Genomic DNA, 24,447 nt, shown 5'->3' with positions numbered 1-24,447 from the left:
CGAAAATAACCCTGGGTCAAGGATTTCCAAAATGTTAGGCTTACAAAATTCATGTTTAATTTCCTCGAACGCTTTCGGCTATTCTCCGTCTTCAGGAGGAATATAATTATGATTAAAATGATCAAACTACCATAATTGAATTATATATATAACGATTGATCGTAATTTTATTATTCGTCAAAAATTAAAATTTAAGTTTAAGTGACTACGTATTGTAATATTTTCTCAATTGTTATTGCTGATTATAGTATGGGATGAACTCTTACATCCGCTGGATGTGTGTCGTGTGACGAATGATGCTCAAATTGAACACTTACAGAAAAACTATTTAATTTGTTCTTTTATTTTATGTTCAATTTATCAATGCATGTAAAACTTAATAAATATAACATAACTTTAAAACCCAGATATTCATTTTGAAACATACAGTATATATATGAGTATAAGTAAAAAATATTTAAAAATAATTCGAGGTAAAATTTTGAAATTCTATACTCGTAGTGATTGTATCTTCCTGCTTTTTCGACCAATTGTATACATTTAACATAATATTCGAGTATATATATATATATATATATATATATATATATATTAATAAAATGTAAAAAAAGATTTAACTGTTCAATTATATATGTTAGGGCTCTATTTAATTCATTCAATAATGAGTAAGGATAAAATTGTTTCGTTGTTCCTTTCTTTCGTTTTGTATGATGATTAAATAGGACATAGAAAACCAATATCCTCCAGACTAAAAGCAAAACAACACAATGGAACAAAACGCAAGATTAATCTGATTTATACCAAGATGCTTCTCAATTTCTATTTATAAAGTAGTAGTATATGGTTCAATGGATATAGAAAAGGAAAATTTGTTTGACACATTTCGAAACATTCTTATACAAAAAAAAATAAATAAATAAATAAATAGGTTGTTTACTATAGTATGGACAACAAAAGAATGCAAAGAAGTAGGGATGGCTTAATATTGCATTACGTGTTAGGTAACTATATAATTGCTGGTATTATATATTATATACTATGGTGTATATATATTAATATACATATATATTAATTTTATATATATATATATATATATATATATATATATATATATATGTCGGAGAATAAAGTACAGTGGACTATCTTCCGACAAAACGATGAGAATATTCTTTAGAATATCTGTATTTTTAGTAGTTTTAAGAAATGTACTATTACTTGTAATATTTTGTAGAATAAGGTTTAAATTGTTTTATTGCGGTAGGCTTAGGCCCAGGCAGGCACATGGTTGTCAACGTAGTCGGGATCCCAGGACGATAGGGGTATCATAAAATTAATAAGGAAAGGGAAATATGCAGTAGGCATATTATTTGAGAATATGGAGAAAGGGTAGTCTTGCTTTGGAACCCAGATCGAACAGACGTCCTGGTGATCGCGAATTCGTTATTTCCCTGAGCCTCGGTCTATCGCAAGTTGTTTTAATATTATTTGAATTCTAAATTGAATTAATCTTATATTGTAATTCGTGTGCTACTGAGTTATTGATAAGTGATAATTATCATTTGTAATTATTTCATTGTACGAGTTATCTACTCATTTTTATTAATTGAACTTTATTGTAATCTGATATATTCTCCACTTGTAATGGTGGGAATGAGTGAAGCACAAAACGTTGAATCCCTGACAAATCTCCTCGCCTCTCCGACATATATATATATATATATATAAAATTCATCAAATTCCTCTTACGGCAACCAGCGATTTTTAATGGAAATTTCACAATATGCATTACATTAAAAACGTTAAAATGTCTTTTTTTATACAATTATTCATTTTAAATTTTAATAATAAATCCATAAGATAACAATAAGAAATTCACAAAAAAAAAAACATAAAAGAATAATCTAACAAAACCCACTGATATCAAAAACTGATATCTTACCGTACGGTAAGAGTCTCGCAGATAACATTTCTTCCATTTTTTTTTTTTACACGGATTTGAATATTAGATTGTGGATACCGGTGTTCTTTGGTGGTTGGGTTTCAATTAACTACACATCTCAGGAATGGTCGAACTGAAATTGTACAAGACTATACTTCATTTACACTCATACATATCATCCTCTGAAGTATTATCTTAAAGGTAATTACCGGAGGTTAAACAGGAAAAAGACAGAAAAATATAATTTCTTCCGCTCAAAAAATAAAAATTTCTGTAATATAAATACAAATGTTTTTAACAAAACGGTACTGATATCAACAAAGGTAAGACACTACATTTCTATTATCAAAATCTCTTATTAATCAAGAATTTTCTTTAAAAAAAAATACATGAAATAAAAAAAAAATCTTCGTATCATACGTTATCACACGGTATACGATATACTAGTTATCATACGTATCCGAATGAGGTATGTGAACTTCATCCAAGCAGACTAATAAGCAAACAATAAGCAAAAATGTTTTACATTGGATCCGGCAGACTGCGCTACCATCGCAGTATCGAATATTCAATAATATTCTGTTTTAATTTTAGTTTGTCCCAACAGTTGGTGCTGCGATCAAATTGAGAAAAATATTTCGTAATTTTGTGTTATTATTGTGTTAACAAAAAAATCGCTAGAAAACAGTTTTTTAATAAATAAGTGGCTAATAAATCAGATGGAAATGTAAACAAAGGAAACCCAATCAGATCAACGCAGTTCAACGCTGTTAAACACAACGACCAATCACAAAGAGCCTGTATGGTCGTTGTCAATGTAAACAAAATCACAACTGATTAAGTAACAAGTAGGCAGCACTGCGATCACGTTTAGAATTGTGCGCGTATTGAGAAATATTATATTATTAATTATTGAAATAACGTTTTAAAGTGTAGTTAAAAAATATACATTGGCAAATTTGTAAGGTACAGTATTGAAGTGAAAATGTTTTTTTAATTTATTTATGTGTTGTTGATCTTGGGATGGTTAAGGTTCACAATTGGGTCCGGTAGGCAGAGCTGCGATCGTGTTTTAGAAGTTTTTTTTTAATTTTTGGTTTATCAGTCAAACCCCGTGGTTGGTCCTGCGATAAGATCCTAGGAAATTTTTTATATTTTGTTGCTTTTTCGCATATCAGTTACTTGCGTCGTAGCTTAGTGTTGTTCTTACATTAAAATTCGTATTTTTAACGAACTATTGTGTTTAGAGAATAGTTTGAATTAAATCCGTTAGGTAGTGCTGTTCTGACAGTTAGATTTATTTACATTCTGACTTTTATAAAGTGAAAGGTTAAATTTTGTTAAATCGCTTATGTTCAGTTTTTTAAGGTTTTATGAAACTTTCAATTGTTGTCATTTAACTCAGATGAGTTAATGTATGTATACTCAGATCAAACAATAGCGAAGCATTGCCGAGTTTGCTAGAATTGTGCGCTAATTGAGAATATTATATTATTATTTATTGAAATAACGTTTTAAAGTTTAATTAAAATATGTAAATCGTGCAAATTTGTAAGGTGCATTATTGAAGTGAGTATTTTACATGATTTTTCATGAATTTTTATGATGTGTACACGCGTGCATTCAATAACAATCAACTTAACCTACAAATTTAAATTGTCAGTTCTCATTTGATTCAATGCAACTTATGAAGTATTGAACGGCTCTTTGAAAATAAAAATTTAAGTTTGTAAAATAAATTATAACATTTATAAAATTAAAATGTAAGTTACTTATAATATAGTTTAAAGTATATTTAAAAAATTGAATTTATAATGTTTTAGCCGATTAATTTTATAAAAAGTTTTCTAAATTATTTTTAATTTACAATTATCTAAAATTTGGTAAAATAGATGTTAAAATAAAGAATGAGAAAATGATAAAAATTTCTACTAAAATTTTAACTACGTTGCTTTTTTACAGTGCTTTAATTTTTTTATTAATTGATTAATTAAGCTGTTACATGGTTATGAAACATCAAAATTATTAAATAAAGAAAAAAATATGTAGGAGGTACTTTTTTAGAATGATGTTAAATGAAAATTAGTAGTAATGTCGATGAAAATTTATTAATTACATTAATTATTAATTTTACGACGTTTCGATTTTTTAATTCAATTTTCATCGGACATCTTAATATTTAGTGAAAATAAATATTAACAATTAAATTAATCAATAAACCCATTACAATAATACAACAATCACAAACTGATAATATCATGCTAATAGTCATTTTAATGCAATTTGAAACACATTCCTGTTAATTTTAACTTAATTAAGTTACTTATATTTATGTGTGTGCATTTATTACAGAATAATGCCGCGTCAGGACAACGTCTATCGGGTCCGTTAGTATATATATATATATATATATATATATTTTATTATTCTTGTTTTTTTGTTTTTTTTTTTTTAATGAGAGTATTAATTATTATTAATAAAATCAATATATTTAAATTAAAAAAAAAAGTTAAAAAAAAGAGATTCGAACCGATGCCATCCCTAAGTCCAAATATTTAATTATCAAAATTTTATTTGGCTATAACTCTGGAACCAATAAAAGTAACTACCTTGTTTGATATATCGTTAAAAATCTCTCAATGAGAGCTTATTACTACAGTTAAGTAAAATACCAAAATCTAGTATTTTTTTGGATTTTGGACTTTTTTGGTCCGGTCAATTGCAACCAAAAGGGGAGGTGCACAACTAGATGTTACAACAATCCTAAACCCAAAATTTCTACATTCTACAGTTAATCGTTTTTGAGTTATGCAAGATACATACATATGGCACGCCGAAACTAGTCAAAATGAATTCATGGTTGATCAAAATGGATACTTCCGTTGAAATATAAAAACCGAAATTTTTCGCGATTACAATACTTTCTTGTACTGTGTACAAGGAAGTAAAAAACGAAATGGAGGGGATAATATTGTGGGTATACTTTAACTGTCTATATAATATACAAAACATGTACTTTAACAAAGAGATCTTTTATTCTTACGACCAACATTTTTTTCCTTTTGTATCAAAATAATCTTCTGAATCCAAAATCTTACAACCACCCACTTTTTTTTTTTAAGAAGGATGTTTGGTGTTGAAGAGGGATAGAAATCAGCAAACAATCATAATAGCAATACAGTGGTTCTATAGTTATTTAAAAGATAAAGAAAAAAAGGGACCAAATAGAAAAGATTGCGTTAAGATTTTATCGTAACATTTAAGGATAATATTAAGGTTTTTTAAGGATATGGTTGAATAAGTTTAAATATTGAGGGATGAATGTTTAAAAAAATCTTTTATACATGTGACCTTGACATTATTAAAGAGCCTTTGAACGTTATTGTTTACATATCGATAAACTTATTTCTGTTTATTGAAATCTAGTAAAAGAACCACTGTATAGACTGTAGAATTTAACTACCACTTGTTATTTGGAGTACTCTGATTAAGTGTAAAATAATAGAAATTTTATATCCATATAAAATTTCTATTATTTTACAAGGATGTTTCCTATCTCCATTACTTTTTATTCTTTACATGGAACTAGCAGTTAATGATGTTAAAGAACAATTTAGATTCGGAGTAACAGTACAAGGTGAAAAGATAAAGATGCTACGATTTGCTGATGATATAGTAATTCTAGCCGTGAGTAAAAAGGATTTAGAAGAAACAATGAACGGCATAGATGAAGTCCTACGCAAGAACTATCGCATGAAAATAAACAAGAACAAAACAAAAGTAATGAAATGTAGTAGAAATAACAAAGATGGACCACTGAATGTGAAAATAGGAGGAAAAAAGATTATGGAGGTAGAAGAATTTTGTTATTTGGGAAGTAGAATTACTAAAGATGGACAAAGCAGGAGCGATATAAAATGCCGAATAGCCAAAGCTAAACGAGCCTTCAGTAAGAAATATAATTTGTTTACATCAAAAATTAATTTAAATGTCAGGAAAAGATTTTTGAAAGTGTATGTTTGGAGTGTCGCTTTATATGGAAGTGAAACTTGGACGATCGGAGTATCTGAGAAGAAAAGATTAGAAGCTTTTGAAATGCGGTGCTATAGGAGAATGTTAAAAATCAGATGGGTGGATAAAGTGACAAATGAAGAGGTATTGCGGCAAATAGATGAAGAAAGAAGCGTTTGGAAAAATATAGTTAAAAGAAGAGGCAGACTTATAGGCCACATACTAAGGCATCCTGGAATAGTCGCCTTAATATTGGAGGCACAGGTAGAAGGAATAAATTGTGTTGGCAGGCCACGTTTGGAATATGTAAAACAAATTGTTAGGGATGTAGGATGTAGAGGGTATACTGAAATGAAACGACTAGCACTAGATAGGGAATCTTGGAGAGATGCATCAAACCAGTCAAATGACTGAAGACAAAAAAAAAAAAAAATATCTATATAATTTTTTTTAGCTTCCTGTCATTATAGCTATGCTTCAAAAAGGAATAATTTTTTAATAAATCCATTTTAAATTTCATTTGTCAATGTTTCATGACCCATGAACTCCAAAAAACAAAACAAAAAAGGGGGTAATGTTCATACGTACGTTGGCGTGTTTGAAGCTTAATAACTTCTGATTGGATAAACCGATTTTGATGAAATTTTGTATAGAGATTCGTATCTATGAGGTAATTTGTTGGTAAAATTTTTGAGTCAAAAAAAAAACAGACTGGGAAGACTTCAAAATATTCAGGGTCGAAGCGTGGCGACGTTTAGGGGCAGGGAGATAGCCTCTATGTCTAGAGTGTTTTTGCTCCGCCCACACGCAAAAGTGGGGGGATCGAAGATCCCCGATGATGGTATAGAGGACTCTCGAGGTGTGAGATGGTCGCGAACAGTAAAGGACATGTGCAACGCGCGTCTGGTACTTGTAGAGTAGGCTCGGGGAGGATAGATCTCCAGCGAAGGGGCGTGTCGGCTGTCCAGAAGAGGAAGCTGGCGTGTTCCTATGAAGCTGGAGGGACCCCGTTGGGAAAGTATCATGAAAGAGTATGTCAGGGAAGGCACAGACTGCTGCCACCCACGACACCCTCAGATGACTGTCTTGTGCCTAACGGCGGGAACTGGTTACCTTGGGGATGTTTAAAAAAAAAATATTTTGGGTCAAGGGTCAATATCTCTAATGGGTGGTGAAGGTTTTTTAGAGGTCAATTTTTTCTAACTTTTGCAAAAATAACCCCACTTTATATTAAACTGAAAACATACGTACATCTTATCTTACTATTTTTTAAAAATTTTCCCGCCCAAAAATCGTAAAATGCTATCTTTTTTTATTTATTACAAAATTTGGGTCCCCAAAATTTATAGTTGGATTTCTTTTTATGCGAACAGCTAAAGTCCGGGCGAAATGTAACGCTAACCATAACTCAAAATAAACAGTTTTCAAACCTATATTTTCATGTACTTTTTTCATTTTTTTCACCAGTATTCCTGAAAGTTTCTTTGTGAGACAACTCTGTTTATACACAGGTGTATCACGAAGTTTTCCTAGGACTTTCATACCCTGTTTTACTCCTGAAAATAATCGAAAAAGTTTATATAAACATACGTCCTAAAAAGGAAAGGATAAAAATTTTACGGCTAGCGAAATATTTCGTTCGGATTTCAGCTACCCCGATGAAGTGAGGTAGTACTGAAATTTTTAGTACGTCAATTAAGGAACAGAATTAATGATTATTTCTTTAATTGTATTTGATCTGAAAAAAATAATAAAATTGGTCCTAGAACCGTATCTGCAGTATTTTTTAAACATCTGCGGTGAAACCAATAAATTGGGTAAAAATTCTATTTTTTATATCGGACGTACAACTTTGTTAAATGAGTAAGGCACCTGTTTTTTCTGGATTACTTTTTTTTTGGGTGTATCTGAAACATATTGTTTACAAAAAACATACCCTAAAGACATTGACCAAATGAAAATTAAGAATAATTGACCTATCTGCTTGTATTCTATCAGACATGATACAACAAGTTATGATCTGATATTTCTTTAGATTAGTAGACTGTTAAGCTGTAGAGGGGAAGCAATTTGAACATTTATTGTAGAATTCTATGCTTTAAAAATTTATTTCATTCGTAATTTACGATAGAAAACTTTTCTTTAAAACTAACAAACCCGGAAATGCTTCTCTGTTGCTACATATAAGTAAATATATATATATAGATTAAATGAACTGAAAGTTTTGATAAAACATTAACAAAATGAACATTACGGAACTTCACAAAATTTAACCTTTCCCTTTTTCCCTTTTACCCTCCTCTCCTTCCTTTTCCCCTTCCTCCCTTTTCCCTCCTCCACTTCCTTTTCCCCTTCCTCCCTTTTCCCTCCTCCACTTCCTTTTCCCCTTCCTCCCTTTTATCTTTTCCCCATTTCCCTTTTCTTTTTCTACTTTCTATTTCCTTTCCCGTTTTTACTTTTTCCCCTGTTTCTTTTTCAATTTTTCCGATCTTTCTCTTTTACCTTTTTCGATTTTTCCTTATCCGATTTTTCCCTTTCTCCCTTTTTCCCTGCGCGTAAATCAGTCCAGTAGTTTTTTAGTCTATAGCGGATAAACATATCGGAAATATTGAAATGAAATCGTAAAATATTTAGTATAGTGTGTGTTGCTTTTACGTCCAACAGATTGCGCTGTTTTCTCAAAAAAAACATGGTTTTTACCTGTCACAGGTGTGACATCTTTGTATATAAAAATACACGCGTATTTGAATGCAATATTGTGTCAAAATTTCAAAGAGATCGGTGAAGAATTTTTGGAAATTTAAGATTTTGAACCAACGAATATTTACATTTTTATTTATATACATGTTAAAATAAATTTTGTAATATTTAAAGTAAATAATATCAATCGATAACGCCGTTTTAATTTGTTTTTGTCCTGTTAATTATTAGTTATTGTTTATTATTATCAATATTATTGCACTGTTTTTAATTGGTTATCGTATATATTATGAATGTAAAATGAAACAAAATTGTTCATGCAGCGCATTTTACCTTGTTTTATTGTTAACACGATTTTTCCATCATTGCAACTTTGAATATTTATAACTCGATAACCAAATCGTTAATAAAAAAATGGGTTTCACCATGATTTTCTTGTAAAATTTTAAATCGAAATCATCTGTCATATATCCAACTTCGTTTTAAAAAAAAAAAATTGTTTGATTCAATATGGCAGATCCAAGATGGCGGACAAAAATTAAAAATCTATCAAACTGTATATTTTTTAAAATTAGAGAACCCTACTTCTATCTACCTCCAAATACCTTTCAGATATGTAGTATAAAGCTATTTACATACTTGTATGTATATATATATATATATATATATACATATCCTAATTTTATTAATTAGTTTTGAAAATATCTATGGTGTAGTTGAATATGATTAGTTAATATCTTTTCCAAATAAAAGGTGTGAACGCTTCTGTTATCAGAATTATATAGAATTTATATTAGTGACAAGTGGTTTTCTGTTCAGATGGAACATTTTTAAAGACGTTAAGACATTCAAATAATGAATAATAAACATTCCTTGGTTAAGATTATATAATATGTCCACTTCATTTTAATATGTATTATGAAGGAATTTTTAAATAAAATTCTCTTATTATTAATGACGCGAGAATATCACAAAATGTAATGGAATTCATAAAATCCAATCTGGTTATTTTATTATGTTACGCGTCGACACTATTAAAGATTTACATTTTTTAAGACAAAGTTAAATTTATAATTTATTAATAAATTTCAAGAAAACCTAACTAATTATATTTAAAGTAAAATATTTTTAAAAACTTGCTTTATAATTTTTATAAGCTTTTATTTAACTTGCTTTAGTTATAATCAAATCTTGCAACTGCTATATCTTTTGATCTGTCGTATGAAAATCAATGAAATTTGATACACGTATGTAACTTCGATGACAATACAGCACTACGGTGTCGGAATTTGATATGACTCACACCCACGCCACCACGCACCACCCGATACGCTAAATTCATGCATTTAGTTGAAAATTTTCATTTCTCATGAACTATCGTATGAAAATGATTGAAATTTGGTACACGTATGTATCTTCGATGTGTAAAAATAAATATTTTTACTTTTTAGTCTTAATAAACAAACAATAATATTCAGATATAAATATTTTTAAGAATATTCAAATTTAAGAATATTTTTTTTGGATGTAAAAAGTTTATTGTTCATCAAGACTAAAAAAGTAAAAACAAAAAAAAAATTACAAAAATATATTTGATTACATATAAAAAATTATTTTTTAAAAAAGCTTTTATTTAACTAATATTAATAGTTAACATTAATAAAAAAAGGAAACAAATTAGAAAAACCCTCTGAGAATTTAATACAAAAAAATATAATATATTAGCAAATATAAAAATGCACTGAAAAGTAAAAAATAAATTATATAAATCTCTAATAAATAAAAAATAAATAAATGTAATAATTATTAAGAGCTTCATTGAGAGATTTTCAACGATAGTGGTACTTATTTTTATTGGTTCCAGAATTATAGCCAAATAAAATTTTAATTAATGGAATAGATGGATCTTAATCATAACTATATATATCATTGTCATATTAGGTAATTATTTAAATTAATTTTAACAATGGATTCATCTTCGTATTTTGGTTGAAAAATATAATTTAAATGGTTCCTTTTGTTTTAACTTCTTTTTTTTTTTTTTTTTTGTCTTCAGTCATTTGACTGGTTTGATGCAGCTCTCCAAGATTCCCTATCTAGTGCTAGTCGTTTCATTTCAGTATACCCCCTACATCCTACATCCTTAACAATTTGTTTTACATATTCAAAACGTGGCCTGCCTACACAATTTTTTCCTTCTACCTGTCCTTCCAATATTAAAGCGACTATTCCAGGATGCCTTAGTATGTGGCCTATAAGTCTGTCTCTTCTTTTAACTATATTTTTCCAAATGCTCTTCTTTCTTCATCTATTTGCCGCAATACCTCTTTATTTGTCACTTTATCCACCCATCTGATTTTTAACATTCTCCTATAGCACCCCATTTCAAAAGCTTCTAATCTTTTCTTCTCAGATACTCCGATCGTCCAAGTTTCACTTCCATATAAAGCGACACTCCAAACATACACTTTCAAAAATCTTTTCCTGACATTTAAATTAATTTTTGATGTAAACAAATTATATTTCTTACTGAAGGCTCGTTTAGCTTGTGCTATTCGGCATTTTATATCGCTCCTGCTTCGTCCATCTTTAGTAATTCTACTTCCCAAATAACAAAATTCTTCTACCTCTATAATCTTTTCTCCTATTTTCACATTCAGTGGTCCATCTTTGATATTTCTACTACATTTCATTACTTTTGTATTGTTCTTGTTTATTTTCATGCGATAGTTCTTGCGTAGGACTTCATCTATGCCGTTCATTGTATCTTCTAAATCCTTTTTACACTCGGCTAGAATTACGATATCATCAGCAAATCTTTATCTTTTCACCTTGTACTGTTACTCCGAATCTAAATTTTTCTTTAACATCATTAACTGCAAGTTCCATGTAAAGATTAAAAAGTAACGGAGATAGGGATCATCCTTGTCGGACTCCCTTTCTTATTACGGCTTCTTTCTTATGTTCTTCAATTATTACTGTTACTGTTTGGTTCCTGTTCCTGTACATATTAGCAATTGTTCTTCTATCTCTGTATTTGAACCCTAATTTTTTTAAAATGCTGAACATTTTATTCCAGTCTACGTTATCGAATACCTTTTCTAGGTCTATAAACGCCAAGTATGTTGGTTTGTTTTTCTTTAATCTTCCTTCTACTATTAATCTGAGACCTAAAATTGCTCCCCTTGTCCCTATACTTTTCTTGAAACCAAATTGGTCTTCTCCTAACACTTCTTCCATTCTCCTCTCAATTCTTCTGTATAGAATTCTAGTTATGATTTTTGATGCATGACTAGTTAAACTAATTGTTCTGTATTCTTCACATTTATCTGCCCCTGCTTTCTTTGGTATCATAACTATAACACTTTTTTTGAAGTCTGATGGAAATTCCCCATTTTCATAAATATTACACACCAGTTTGTATAATCTATCAATCGCTTCCTCACCTGCACTGCGCAGTAATTCTACAGGTATTCCGTCTATTCCAGGAGCCTTTCTGTCATTTAAATCTTTTAATGCTCTCTTAAATTCAAATCTCAGTATTGCTTCTCCCATTTCATCCTCCTCAACTTCCTCTTCTTCCTCCATAACACCATTTTCTAATTCATTTCCTCCGTATAACTCTTCAATATATGTCTGCGGTCGGGAGTTATGCGTATAGCGTATATATATTTTTGTAGAGTGTGAAAGAGAAATATTTTTATGAATGTGAAGTGTACCTGTGACGCTAGAGGTGCTGATGTTATTCCATAAGCTGAAATTCCTGTACCACGTTGCGTGAGGGAGTGGATTTTTAGTGGGTCCATCGCAGTTTGTGAGGAACCTAACACATCCGCTATGTACGGGCTGCTGGGGGTTTGGTTGAGGCAAATTTTCCCACTTCCGATGTAAAAAAAATTTTAAATAAAAAAATATTCTCCTACAAAAATATTAATTTAGATCTGGTAACTGGAATATTCAGTCATTATGTATTTTACATTATTTTTTTTTTTTATAGATGGAAGTTTGGTCATTTAAGAAATAAAAGATGAAAAAATTGTAAACTTTTGTTATTAGGAATTAAATGCTTAAAATAACTTAGAAAAAAGAAAGGGTGTACAATAAAGATGTCTTAAGAAGAATGTAGAAGTTAATAATACAATAAAGAAAATAAAATTGATATAATGAGGACATGTTTCGAGAGAGGAAAAATATTTATTTCTTCATTTTAAAGTTGAGGAGAAATTCAATGATAAAAAACGTTTCTGGAAATGAAGGACGTCATAACGCAGGAATTTGCAAACATAGTTTCATTGTTCCATTGTACAATTATTTTTTGGCAATTAGTAAAATTTGTTAATTGGCATCAAGATAGCTGAATTCTATAGAATGTAAAACATAAAAACAGAGCATTCTTTTGTTCTATTTATCCAAACATTAAGAAAGTATTTATTATTTAGATTTATATAGATAAAACATACTAAATATTAAACTGACAAATTTTAAATTCTCTAAATTAAATTTACTTCTTTATTAAAAACCATGCTTCACAAATAACGTGAAAGTAAATGATAACCAGTTATCAGAATACATAACCTAACCTGAACTACACAAAATAGAAAGAATAATTTACAAATCTTAATAAATGATGAAATAATGATTATATTTCAAAATAAACAGGTGATAAATAATTATAGCATTTAAAAAGATCTATATAAAACAAATTAAAACATAGAACTATTCGGGAAAAATTATAACTTGTATTAAAAAAAAATATCTTTCGTCACGCCGGAAGGCGGAGGATATTTGAGAAGGTCTAAAGCTACTGAAATCCTCGATCTTACCAATGGAAAGAAAGTTAGAGGTATTTTGAACTGACTACTTTGGTTAGAGAGTAGTTTGAATTAAATCCGATAGGTAGTACTATTTTGAAAATTGGTTTTATTTACATTCTTACTTTTATAGAGTGAAAGGTTTAATTTTCTGAGGTACCATAATGTTCAGCTTTTAATGTTTTATATATATATATATATATATATAATCAAATCTAGCAATAGCGAATCATTGTTGCCGGGTCTGTTAGTGTATTATATATATTATTACTTTCAATACGTATGAAAATATAAATTTATCTTTTCTCAAGAGTTCTGTCTTTTAGGACGTACTTTTTATCAGAGATTGAATTTTTACTTAAATTTTTTCTCTTGTTAATTGTTCAAAATTGATTTACACAAAGATTATTACTGTGTTTTTAATTATGTAATGATTCCTTATTTATCTCGATATCAGAATTTTAAGATTAAAATATTTTATAATGGTTTAAGAAGATTTTATCAAATGGAATGGATATAATTATTTCAGATAATATGACACAAGCTATTTTTATTACCTTGTTTTTTACTTCTTTAAAATAGGATTAAACTTTTATTATTTTTATTGATGTTTAATAATTGAATACACTATTTGTATTATTTTTTCGATTTAATTTATTTTTTAATAATATTAGTACAGTTTTTTATAATCTGCTTTATTGGGAACTAAATTGTAAGTACAGGATGTCCCATATAAAACGCACCCAATTAGTCACTCATCCATGGAATTTCAAAAGTGAAGCTTACTCCCCTACTCGTTACTGAAATTGACTCGTCCAACATCTGAACATCGCAGAGACGCAGTAGAACACTACCGATAGTAACAAAAATGCAATCATAACGTTCAGTGTATTGCTTGAGACAAGATGGTGTTTTAGCTAGATGAACGTATTTTCATTGTCGAGTCGTACTTCAGTACGAAATCAGCGGTTGCAGTGCAAGATTTCTTTCGCCATAAGTACCCAGATAAAACAGCTCCTAACAAAACATCAGTATTAAGGTTAGTTGCAAAATTTAGAGAGACCGGTTCTGTTAATAACAAGGAACACAAAAGATCCGCGTAGGTGTTGAATAAAGATACAGTCGCTGAAATCAAAGACCGATTACTCGCCTCGCCAAATAAATCGATCAGACGTTTGTCTGCTGAAATTAATTTGTCTAAATCGACTGTTCATCGGGCGACCAAACGATTACAATTACGACCTTATCGCATTCAAACGGTTCATCGACTTCTTGAGCCAGACAATGCAAAACGGCTACAATATTGTCAACGGTTCCGTCGATTTCTGCGTGAAGGAATTAATGTTATGGATTCGTTATTTTTCACAGATGAAGCACGGTTTCATTTGGATGGCTACGTAAACAGCCAATCAGAATTTTGAGTGCTGAAAATCCCCACGTTTATCTCGAAAAACAATTACACCCGCAGAAGTTGGGCGTGTGGTGCGCGATATTGCGGAAGAAAATAATCGGTCCAATTTATATCGAGTACACCATTAATGCAGGATATTTTATTTCAGTTCATCGCACTGTTGGAAGAGGAAGACAGACACTGCCGGTTATAACATGACGGTGCGACATCGCACTACGCAGGTTCAACTTCTGATTTCATCGAGGAATTCTTTGGTAATCGTGTTATCGGTTGAGGTTTCTGGCCACCAAGATCTCCAGATTTGACTGCGGCTGATTTTTTTCTATGGGGTTACCTCAAAGAAAAAGCCTACAACAAACCACGAACACTTGAAAGATTGAAAGTCAATATTGAACAAGCTATATTAAATATCCAGCCACAAACTTTGAAAAAAGTTGCAAGAAACGCTGTAAAAAGAATTGAAGCTTGTATTCAAGAAAATGGCGGCCACTTCCAACATTTACTCTAAGTGTAAGGTAATGGATGGTAATAATAAAAATTACATTTACATTTACACATGCCTGTTTATTATTTCAATATCTAGTAATATATAAGGTTGGGTTGCGTTTTATACGGGACGCTCTGTACTTACTATAATTTCCATTAAATTTTATTAATTTTCTTATTTTTATTTATAATTTCTGTACAATATTTATTTTTAAATTACGAAGAATTTTAATTACAACATCTTCGAGTTTCTAATGGTAACAAATATGCAAGAAAAAAAATTGTGGAGTACTCATTTCCGGTTGTAATTTTTCACTACATTTGCCCCTTTTTTTTGCATTAAATTGATGAATTGTTAGTTATATGGTATAGAAAAAAAGAAAAAAATGTCATGTCGACACCACATGACTTCCTTGTACGCCTATTAAATTACATATAAACATTTGTAAAGGTATATAAACTTTTATTTCAATAATAACTTCTGATTTTTTTTTAAATTTTTTTATTGTTATTATTGAATTATGATGACGAAGCAGGAGGTATATAAAATGTCGAATAGCACAAACGAGACGAGCTTTCATTCAGAAATATAATTTGTACATATTAAAAATTAATTTAAACGTCAGAAAAACATTTTTTAAACTATATCTTAGGATTTTAGCTTTATATGGAAGTATAAAACGTGTTTTATACGTTTTTAAAACGTTTTATACGTGTTTATTAAACGTGATTCCGAAAAAAACATGTATTTTCGGTTTTTTCATCGAAAAAATTGTTTTTCGTCTGTATACATTTAAAAAAGTTGTTAAGCTCAAAAAAACAGACAACTTTTATTTAAACAATTTTCTTGTACGACTTACCTTTTTGGAGCTGTAGCTTGTGAAAGTGTGAAAATGTTGTGAATTGGGCACGTGTTCGAAATCGGTCTAGTCGTTTACAACGTTTTTTACAACTTCAGCGCCGCCTAATATTTCAATTTCAAATTATACGGAATAACTTTGAAGACATTAATTGTAGAGGAGAATGTCCTCTAAATTTTTTGTTTGAAAAACCTTTCTCTAAAATGCATAGATTCAGAGAAAAACGCATTTCAAAAACCTTTTGAGTTTTTCAAAAATTTATGGGAGGGGATGTTAAAAATCTGGAGTTAAGCTTTCCTCATCACCGCTAATGCATGGACAACAGATCAATCGGTAGATAAGGATTTTCAAATACAGTCTATTTTGATGACAAATTGCCTGTACTATTTGTAGATGGTATAAACAATTTGAAACCGCTGACTGTATTTGTAAAAGTAAAAGTACAGTATGACCAAGTGTATCTGGACATTATTGAATATGTAAGAGAGATTTTTGTGCATAGTCCTAGGAAATCTTTCCTCAACTGCAATATGAACCACAGAATTTTATTTGGCCACAAAATAGTGCACCTTCTCATTGTCATAACGCTGTACGTAATTGGTTGAATGAAATTCTCCCCGGCCGGTTGGATCCGGCCATCAGGGACTAGATTATGGAGTTTTTGCCGTGACCTCCACGTTCGCCCGATCTGATCCAGTGCGATTTTTCTTTTTTTTTTGGATTTATAAAGGATCAGAATATATGCTACAGTTACCGGATGACCTATCCGACTTGAAATACACAATTGAACCTACTGCAGCATAAATTACTTCAAACTTGCTGAATAACTGGAATTACAGTTAAAGAAATCATGAATTAAAATTCTGTGACCTGTTTTATCCTATTTCCCAGCTCAGGTTGCATATGAAACCACCAACTTTACACCATAATTTGGATACCAAAATTCCAGTAGGGCTTATTATTAGAAGAAGTGAAATTCGGGTGAAATCTTTTTTGTTAGACTTAACTCGAAAATATAGCATTTGGAAAAATATAGTTAAAAGAAGAGACAGACTTATAGGCCACTTACTAAGGCATCCTGGAATAGTAGCTTTATTATTGGAAGAACAGGTAGAAGGGAAACATTGTGTAGGCAGGCCACGTTTGGAATATGTAAAAAAAAATTGTTAGGGATGTAGGATGTAGAGGGTATACTGAAATGAAACGACTAGTACTAGGGAATCTTGGAGAGCTGCATCAAACCAGTCAAATGACTGAAGACAAAAAAAAAATCGAAAACAGAGCGTTTACAGATCTATGTTTATATGAACCCTTTTTCATTATTTTAACTAGTAAAACACGCACTGAAAGTAACTCTATTTGTTTATGGACACATATGCACACATATTTATATTCCAGCCATATACAGAATGCAATAATAAAAAATATCTATTTAAAAAAGTACAAAAGTTCACTAGAGATTGATAATTTCTTTACAATAAGAAGACCACATTCCTTCAACATTAAAAAAAGAAGAAATTTATAATAAGTCAAAATAATAAGCTTTAAAAAGAATGATGATAAGTTAAAATATTAAAAAAGAAGTAGATAAAGATAAGAAGAGGACTGATGGAAGGAATGTAGAAAGCAGTAAGATAGAAAGAGAATAAAAGAAAATAATAATAATTTAGACGGAGAAATGACTCAAGAGACTTACATCTATCTGTATTAAGGCTTATAGGTAGTAAAGTCATGTTAGAAAGAAATTAAGTGAGAAAAAAGGAATGATTTTTAGAGAGTGAAAGAATGATGAAAATGGGAATAAACGGGAAGACAAGAGAATTTTAACTAAGAGAAACGAAAAGCAGTGGCTTGCATGCAATAAAGCAGGTGAAATCCCATATTAGGAGGGTAGACAGTACTGCGTGATTTACAGAAGGTATCTCGGTAAAAAAAAAAATGATGATGAATAAAGACAGAGAATAGAGTGAAATAACTAAACAATATACCCGCAAGGGTGATAATTTGTGGTGCGTGTGTATGAATGCTCGTGCGCGTACGCTCATGTATCTTTATGGATGCTAGTACGTAGGATAGTGAACGAAGAACAGCAGGTGCAGTCAACTCTGTAATATCCAATCCACAACCCAAGCAACCACACTCTCTTCCTAATTGATAAGCCAACACTTCAACGTCTTTCAACTCATTCGCCTGTCATACCCTTTCATACTATCAATCCATTTGTCTCTTTTTACTTAATCTTTCATATATGAATTATTCACTTGATTCATTTGGTCATCAGTCATATTTTGTCTTGAACGATTCATACTTTTTTTTTTATATTCTTTTCCCCACTTTACAACAAAAAAGAAAAATTATATTGTTTATTTTTTTTATCATTAATTTACCGAAATTATTTTCAAACTTGTGGCTTGGGAATATTAGATGTAAATTTTGTAGAGTATGAAAAATGCTATGATTAACAGGAATTCAAACCCGTAACTATCAGATGAAAGGCGGAAACATTAGGCTATGAAGATGATAATTATTATTTTATAAAAAAGATTTCTTTAACATTTTTTTTATTATTTATTTTCATATATCTCTGAAGATAACAAAGGTTTTATTTCGAAAGCGGACGCTTTCCTGAATTGCTATTATAATAGTAAAAAATAACTCTTTTTTATTTACATTTTCAATGTTGAGTACTGTTTACCTTTCTTAGATTTATACTTATTAACCCACCGGGTTGGTCTAGTGGTGAACGCGTCTTCCCAGATCAACTGATTTGGAAGTGAAGAGTTCCACCGTTCAAGTCCTAGTAAAGTCAGTTATTTTTACACGGATTTGAATACTAGATCGTGGATACCGGTGTTCTTTGGTGGTTGGGTTTCAATTAACCACACATCTCAGAAATGATCGAACTGAGACTGTACAAGACTACACTTCATTTACACTCATATATATCATCCTCTTAAGTAATACCTGAACAGTAATTCCCGGAGGGTAAACAGGAAAAAGAAAGATTCATATATATTATATGTTGACGCATTTCGGAACAATTCCATTGTCAAAACTTATTGTACTGATACTTAGATTTGAGCGAACACATTAGATCATTTAAAAATCAATATTCTAATTGTGCAACGCATTTAATAAAAAAAGGACATACACCAAGGAAAATAGAAAAACTAATTAAATTAATTCATAGATGAGTTAAATTAAGATAAATGAACATCTTAGAAAATTTAGAAATCTTCAAATTAAAAAGTAAGAATAAAACGATCATAAATGAACAGACTAAAAATCAAGCGGATGTCCTTTTCAAATACCTCAATTTATTGAAAACAGGAAATACATAAATAAAATTAAATATAACCATTAATAACAAATAAACAAAAATAAGGCCAGATAATTGGTTTGCTTGGAATTTCTCCCGCCACCACCCCATTCGATCGCCCAAAAGTATACGACAAGTGAGGTTAGATAAGGCATGACGTCAAATATAGTGAGGAGCGTTGACTAAACGCTATATAAAGAGTAACAGAAATTTAAAAGTACCAACGCGACTCACCGCCACGGACTGGAATCCGACCGACCAAACCCAGCCGAGAAGCAACAAGAAAGAGGATACTCATCGGGTTGGTGTAGTGATGAACGCGTCTTCGCAAATCAGCTGATTTGGAAGTCGAGAGTTTCAGCGTTCAAGTCTTAGTAAAGGCAGTTACATTTATACGGATTTGAATACTAGATCGTGGATACGGGTGTTTTTTGGTGGTAGGGTTTCAAATAACCACACATCTCAGAAATAGTCGACCTGAGTTTGTACAAGGCTACACTTTACTTACACTCATACATATCATCCTCTGAAGTAATAACTGATGGTGTTTCCCGAGGGTTAAACAGGAATAAAGGAAAGCCAGAAAGAAGTTCCTTAATTTCTCTTTACCAATTACCCACCTTACTTTCCTGAATTACAATTTTTACTTCAGCCATTACATACGACTCCCTCCGGAGAAGAGAGCGCCAAATTTCTTCCTCCAAAAACTAGGGCCCCCGTAGGCGTATTATTGTTAGCCCTTAAAAGCGCTAGCACCGAAAAAACTTCAGCGGACGGACTTAAGGGGAATTACGCCGAGATTACGAGGCTCATTTGTGCCTAGTCTCTCACGATTAATCCTGGTAAATTATTTCGCATTTATCTAAAGAATCCGAACGCAAAAACCAAGCCTGTCCATAAATAAAAAATGAAAATCTATAACCGACTCTAATGACCCGACCGATAAAAAGAATGACACAGCAACAAGGGACATTGTCCAGGTTTTGCGATTAGAAAAGAGATAATAGACTTCCGCTACCCTTCCATTCCGTTCCGTAAAAGTACCAGTAAAATAAGTTTCAACGTATTCACTATTCTGGGAGACAAAACTAGATGATATACTCCAGAATTTCATCGAACAGATCCCTGTTGATGGTACATTGGTGTCACATGAATTTGGATTAATAGAAGGCTTTTATACAGAAGAATTGAGAGGAGAGTGGAAGAAGTGTTAGGAGAAGACCAATTTGGTTTCAGGAAAAGTATAGGGACAAGGGAAGCAATTTTAGGCCTCAGATTAATAGTAGAAGGAAGATTAAAGAAAAACAAACCAACATACTTGGCGTTTATAGACCTAGAAAAGGCTTTCGATAACGTAGATTGGAATAAAATGTTCAGCATTTTAAAAAAATTAGGGTTCAAATACAGAGATAGAAGAACAATTGCTAACATGTACAGGAACCAAACAGCAACAGTAATAATTGAAGAACATAAGAAAGAAGCCGTAATAAGAAAGGGAGTCCCACAAGGATGTTCCCTATCTCCATTACTTTTTAATCTTTACATGGATCTAGCAGTTAATGATATTAAAGAACAATTTAGATTCGGAGTAACAGTACAAGGTGAAAAGATAAAGATTCTACAATTTGCTGATGATATAGTAATTCTAGCCGAGAATAAAAAGGATTTAGAAGAAACAATGAACGGCATAGATGAAGTCCTACGCAAGAACTATCGCATGAACATAAACAAGAACAAAACAAAAGTAATGAAATGTAGTAGAAATAACAAAGATGGACCGCTGAATGTGAAAATAGGAGGAGAAAAGATTATGGAGGTAGAAGAATTTTGTTATTTGGGAAGTAAAATTACTAAAGATGGACGAAGCAGGAGCGATATAAAATACCGAATAGCACAAGCTAAACGAGCCTTCAGTAAGAAATATAATTTGTTTACATCAAAAATTAATTTAAATCTCAGGAAAAGATTTTTGAAAGTGTATGTTTGGAGTGTCGCTTTATATGGAAGTGAAACTTGGACAATCGGAGTATCTGAAAAGAAAAAATTAGAAGCTTTTTGAAATGTGGTGCTATAGGAGAATGTTAAAAATCAGATGGGTGGATAAAGTGACAAATGAAGAGGTATTGCGGCAAATAGATGAAGAAAGAAGCATTTGGAAAAATATAGTTAAAAGAAGAGACAGACTTATAGGCCACATACTAAGGCATCCTGGAATAGTCGCTTTAATTTTGGAAGGACAGGTAGAAGGGAAAAATTGTGTAGGCAGGCCACGTTTGGAATATGTAAAACAAATTGTTAGGGATGTAGGATGTAGAGGGTATACTGAAATGAAACGACTAGCACTAGATAGGGAATCTTGGAGAGCTGCATCAAACCAGTCAAATGACTGAAGACAAAAAAAAAAAAAAAAGAAGGCTTTCATAATTTTATAAGCATGGATTTTGATTTACCACAATCCTTACGATTCCGTCTTTTAACTACTGTCCATGAATTCTCCACTGTGTTTGTATGTTCTTGTAAATTGGATCTCGAAAGTTAATCGAATGAATATCAGTTTGATGTGTAAAGTTGTAATTTCGTAGATTAAGTATACCATTGTATCTCTGTTAAAATCAGAACTTATATTCGTCTCAATTTCACTAAATTCCTCTATAACACTTAGTACTACGTCTTTCGTTCGATTGGGGGCAGCGTATATAAAACATTTTTTTGTTTCTCTGTAAATTCCTGTAAACATCTATGAAAACTCAATTTAAGTGAATGGCATTTTCACATACCTCAAAAGGTAAAGAAAATTAATTTTCACTCCCCAATCCCACCATGCAACCAAAAGTATTTAGTGATTCAAAAAGGACAACTTTAAAAATTTATTAATATAACTGCAGATTCGGTTGAGATTTCATTTCGTAGAAAAATAAATCATATTTGTCCCCAATATTCACTTTGGTTTGATATGGCTTCCATTTGTATCGCGAAATACATCACATCTGAAATCGATTTCATACCAGATAGCAAGTTGGGCGTTACTTCTGCAGTTACGGCGTTAATTCAAAGCCTTAACTCAAAAAGATCAGTAGGAAACTTTGGTATGTAAACCCGTTTTTTAATTAAACCTACAAGAAAAAATTTATCTGGATCAAATCTGGGGAGCGAAGTGGTTACACATTTGGACCTTCACAACCAATCCACCTATCTGGGAACTAAATATCAAGAAAATCTCGGATTTCTAGGTGGTAGTGAGATGGTGGCCCATCTTGCTGATCTTGCTGATAGTAACAGCGTCAATCTTGTTCATCATCGTCTAATGAAGAATTAGAAAATTTTGAAATACTTCCAGATTAACGGTACCACTTACGATACCCTCCTGGAAGAAGAATGGGCCGTACAGTCTTTGTTTGCTTAGGGTACAAAAAACAGTAAACCTTAGCGTTATCACGTGCTGCAAAATTCATGAAGGTTTTCGTTACCCCATATTCGGCAGTTGTGGGTATCCACTTTGGCACTGATGTGAAACGTTGACTCATCACTAAAAATTACATTGTCTAAAAATGTATCGTCTTATACAATTCTATCCATTATTTCCACACAAAACTGCAACAGAGCTACTTTTATATCATCTGTAACGTCTTGAACCGCGGTTATTTTGAACGGGTGTCTCATTCTGCTGATAACGCCCATCTTGTCATCATCGTCTAACTGAAGATTAAGAAAATTTTGAAGTTCTTCCAGATTAACGGTACCATTTACGATACCCTCCTGGAAGAAGAATTGATCGTACAGTCTTTGTTTCTTTAGGGTATAAAAAACATTAACCTTAGTGTTATCACGAACGTGCTGTAAAATTTCATGAAGGTTTTCGCTACCCCATATTCGGCAGTTAAGGGTATCCACCTTGCCACTAATGTGAAAAGTTGACTCATCACTAAAAATTAAATTGTCTAAAAATGTATAGTCTTCTACAATTCTATCCATCATTTCCACACAAAACTGCAACAGAGCAACTTTGATATCATCTATAATGTGTTGAACCACGCTTGTTTTAAACAGCTTCAAGTGCAGTTGTTTATGTAATACATACCAAACAGTCGTTTTTGAAATGTCAGTCTTACTAGATGCACGTCGAGTTGATACTTCGGACTAACTGCAAAGCTTTTTCTGAGTAGTTTGACAGTAGCTTTAGAGACGCGTGGGCGTACTGGTGATTGTATATGTTGAACAGAATAACCTGTTTCAACAAAGGTTTAGTGAAAAGAGTAAATAGTTTACCTATTAGGAGACTCCCTACTGTACTCTATACGAAAATTACGTTAAACTGCAGTTCCTGATTACAAATCGTTAAACCAAAACACACAGCGAATACTTTCCGCACTAGTAAATGTATCTATTTTTAACAACGCTGATGATAGCACTAGTGGCCAAATTCAGTACTAACGAGAGTAAAAATTTGATGTGTTTTGCTATGAAATGAGAGTTCAACCGAATCTTTAAGTCATTTAAATAAATTTTTATATTCTTTTAAAATTTGTAAACTTCCAGTATTAACATTCTTAACCCACCGAGTTGGTTTAGTGATGAACGCATCTTCCCAAATCAGCTGATTTGGAAGTCGAGAGTTCCACCGTTCAAGTCCTAGTAGTCAGTTATTTTTACACGGATTTGAATACTAAATCGTGTATACCGGTGTTCTTTGGTGGCCGAATTTAAATTAAGAACACATATCAGGAATGGTCGAACTGTGACTGTACAAAACTACACTTTATTTACACTCATACATATCATCCGCTGAAGTAATACCTGAACGGTAATTACCGGAGGATAAACAGAAAAAAAAGAATAAATGGTGAAAGGTTGGGGTCAAAAAACACTATTTTATGTTTGTTTAAACCCTTTGTTAAATTGGTAATCAACAA

Source organism: Lycorma delicatula, chromosome 13 (genome assembly GCF_047948215.1).
Source record: "Lycorma delicatula isolate Av1 chromosome 13, ASM4794821v1, whole genome shotgun sequence".
In the NCBI taxonomy this organism is placed as follows: domain Eukaryota; kingdom Metazoa; phylum Arthropoda; class Insecta; order Hemiptera; family Fulgoridae; genus Lycorma; species Lycorma delicatula.
Note: the sequence above shows the minus strand (reverse complement) of the source record.